The following is a 4,112-nucleotide window of genomic DNA, read 5'->3' as shown; positions in this document are numbered from 1 at the left end:
TGCTGTAAATCATCATGAAAAAATAAATATATATACTACTGAACTATCAAATAAAAAAAATTAGCACATGATTTTTTTCATTGGCATATGAACGCTTGCACATCAACGCATCTTCGATAATGGATATCAGAAGTCCAAAATTCAGTATGTCATTCTGTCTTGTGTATTTTATTTTACCTAAAATCTTTCACCATTGTTAGTCTGAAGATAAATTACATTATACACTTCCGTACAGAATAGGTAATACAAGAAACACCGTATATACTGGTTATAGAACTGTTCTTTTCTCCAGGTAAGATTTTAAGATGTTTCTAGATAATAACCTGTCAAGACATAGATGTCAGATAGTGGACACTGTGTAAAGCTGCCCATACCCCTTCAATAGCTGTTGGCCAACAGTGATTTCTCCTGACTCCACCATACATATACAAGCTCACTCGGGGAAAGCGGAGAAAGCCAATGTCGGACATCTCTGGTTGGAAAAGCGAAGAATCTCCTGTTGAAATCTAATGTGTATGAGGAGCCCCTAACTCTTCCCCAAGTCACATTGGAAGAGAGTTGGCTGCTCCCCACACACATTTGACTGTCAACTGGTTTGGCCAACAATAGCCTAATATATATTGGGCCTTAAAAGAGTTCTCTGGGCCACAGATATTGATGACCTACCCTCTGGATTAGGCTACTTTCACACTCGCTCTTGGTGCGGATCCGTTTGTATTATCTTTTACATAGTCAAGATGGATCTGTCTTGAACACCATTAAAAGTCGGAGGACGGATCCGTTTTCTATTGTGCCAGATTGTGTTATAGAAAACGGATCCGTCCCCCATTGACTTACATTGTGTGTCAGGCAGCGTTTTGTTGTCCGCCTCCAGCGCAGAATAGAGACTGAACGGAGGCAAACTGATGCATCTGAGCGGATCCCTTGCCATTCAAAATGCATTAGGGCAAAACTGATCCGTTTTGGACCGCTTGTGAGAGCCCTGAACGGATCTCGCAAACAGCCAAAACGCCAGTGTGAAAGTAGCCTAGTCGTCAGTATGAGACTGGTAATGATCAGACACCCGACGCACAATCGATCAGCTGATTTGGATGGCCATGGTACAAGAAATGATACAGTGTACAGATTTGGAAGCAGACGGCTTTGTACGCGGTGTAGTGGCCGTGCTGGGGTACTGCAGCTAAGCTCCTATTCAAGTGAACAGATGATGAGCTTCAGTACACTAGTGCTGAAAACGACAAGGTGTACGGAGACTTCTGCTTTGTACTGTGTTCGTTTCCAGGACCACAACAGCCCAAACTGGTGTAGGGGCCGAGTAGACTCACCCATCTGATATTAGTGGCCTGTCCAGAGGATGGGTAATTAGAATATTTAGCGTGGAGAACCCTTTAAGGTGCAAATCAAGAGTATAAAGTCATTCAGGTTGTCTACACTACATGAGGCTTCTTCTACGGATAGAGAGACCACAAAGTATCTTTATTACTTAGATACATATCTCTTAGTTGAATTATGGACTAGTAAAATGTGATGGCAAGAAGATGCTTCACTTGTGGAATCGGCTATACAACCAAATATAGGAAGCCCAAGTGGATAACCATACATTGCTCTAGGTCTCAGTCCATAGGGTGGATTAGATTACAGAACAGTAGATGTAGAGCAGAAAACACATTGCCTGGAATCTAGGAGATCAGTCTACAGATCTGTACGGTTGTTTCGAATGGACCCTCTGTAGAACCACTGTGACCATCAATAATCATGTGGATAACCATACATGGCTCTGGGTCTTAGTCCATGGGGTGGATTAGATCACAGAACGGTAGATGTAGAGCAGAACACACAATGCCTGGAATCTAGATCAGTCTACAGATCTGTACGGTTGTTTCGAATGGACCCTCTGTAGAACCACTGTGACCGTCAATGATCATCTGGATAACCATACATTGCTCTGGGTCTTAGTCCATGGGGTGGATTAGATCACAGAACAGTAGATGTAGAGCAGAACACACATTGATCTCCTAGATTCCAGGCAGTCTACAGATCTGTACGGTTGTTTCGAATGGACCCTCTGTAGAACCACTGTGACCGTCGATGATCATGTGGATAACAGGGCGCTGATAGGTTCCCATTGTGGATGCTTATCTCGCAGGTGACTAATATATCATGACCATACAAATGCATTCACATCTGTAGCAACAAACTATCATAAGAACTGTATTTGCATCCTTGGTTTAGGCTACTTTCACACTCGCGTTTGGTGCGGATCTGTCTTGTATCTGCACAGACTGATCCGCACCAATAATGCAAACACTTGCATCTGTTCATAATGGATCCATTTGCATGATTCATAAAAAAAAAAGTCTAAGTCAAAACAGATCTGTCTTGACTTACATTGAAAGTCAATGGGGGACGGATCCGTTTTCAATAGCACCATATTGTGTCAGTGAAAATGACTATGACGCCACATCGGATAGGGAACGCCACACATCTACAGTGGCTTCTCACCCTATGCTATAACACCCACATCTTTTATGGGTGAACATCACTGGAGGTGTGACCTTACACCCCCTCAGGACGACTATTCTAGGATTGGACTATCCCATATAGACATTAACCCTATGTCCCCTGATGAGTTCTGGGCTATAGCCCTATGTCCCCTGATGAGTTCTAGGCTATATAAATAAATGAAACGCGTAGGGCCAACATTTTTCTTTTTATCTGAGCACCTGTGAGTAGGTTTCTTTAGCGCCCTTTAATCAGTACGGAGAGGGGTCTATCTCTTCACTGTCCTCTGATACACCATGCACTATCATATAGATGATTAAGGGGCGACGTGTTTGAGGATTGAAAACAACTGGAGCCAAATTCATCTATGTGTGAGGCCGAGATTTATTTGGTGTGGATGCTGGTTCTGTCCACCTTTACCTACACATCTATCTGGGTAAGCGGTGTATATATTGCAGTATACCTATCCATATACATGTGTCCGACATGGAATTTGTGATGCTTATTGCCTAATCAGTGTGGCTTCATGGTTACAATTTGGGCTTTTTGACTTTTTAGATTTAGTATTAAAAGTTATATTTTACTACTGCCTTTTAGATTTTGGTTAACGGATCCGTCCCCTATTTACTTACATTGTAAGTCAGGACGGATCCGTTTCGCTCCACATCGTCAGGCGGACACCAAAACTCTGCAAGCTGCGTTTTAGTGTCCGCCTCAAAAACGCAACAGAGACCAAACGCAGCCAAATTGATGCATTCTGAACGGATCCTTATCCATTCAGAATGCGTTGGGGCTGAACTGAAACGGATCTCACAAGCGGACCCAGAAACGCCAGTGTGAAAGTAGCCTCACTTGCATTACTAACAACTGTACGATATAAAAATCTGTATGTTTTATAGGAAAGTATTTGACCTCATCTATAATGCACAAGGCCTAATGTGGACCTAAACCCCAAAATGTCATGTATTTAGGACTTCATATTAAAAAAAGCTCCTGTCAGAAGTATTAACCCTATTAAACCTAGCATATTGGCTGGTAGGATTGATCCTGCTGCTTAAAATTATACATATCTTGTGGAAATCGTTTGCAACAAATCATTTTCTTCTTTATCTAAGTGAGCACTTAAGTGTGCACCAAGGGCCATGGTCTAGTCCTTTGGTGCACCTCAGCTTTCCAGCGCTGGGCCCCTCGTTGCACTGAAGCCCTCATTTGCATAAAGAATAAGTCTAGATGGATTTTAACCAGCAGGGTCAACCCTACCATGTAGTATGCATGGTTTATTAGAGTTGATCCTGCTGACAGGTGTTCTTTAGGACAAATATCAGAGAATCTATGCCAAGTGTGCATGCATAGACACACTATATGACTGGGCGTGTGTAAAGTGATCCGGAGATCTCAGGTCAGGGACCAAATATGAATTGGGTTTGTATTAGGAACTTGCAACAAATCATATAAATGTCATGTTTTATGTCCTGCACAACTTACGTCTACAGCGTCCATTTTTACAAACTACAGCCTTCTATGGAGGTCCATCACCTAGGTTCTCAACCTCTGCTACAAGCTAGGGGTGCAAGCCATGTCGCTAAGGCCCCTGTCACACGAGCGAGCTT

The sequence above is a fragment of the Bufo gargarizans genome, chromosome 4, assembly GCF_014858855.1.
Source record: "Bufo gargarizans isolate SCDJY-AF-19 chromosome 4, ASM1485885v1, whole genome shotgun sequence".
NCBI lineage: Eukaryota > Metazoa > Chordata > Amphibia > Anura > Bufonidae > Bufo > Bufo gargarizans.
Note: the sequence above shows the minus strand (reverse complement) of the source record.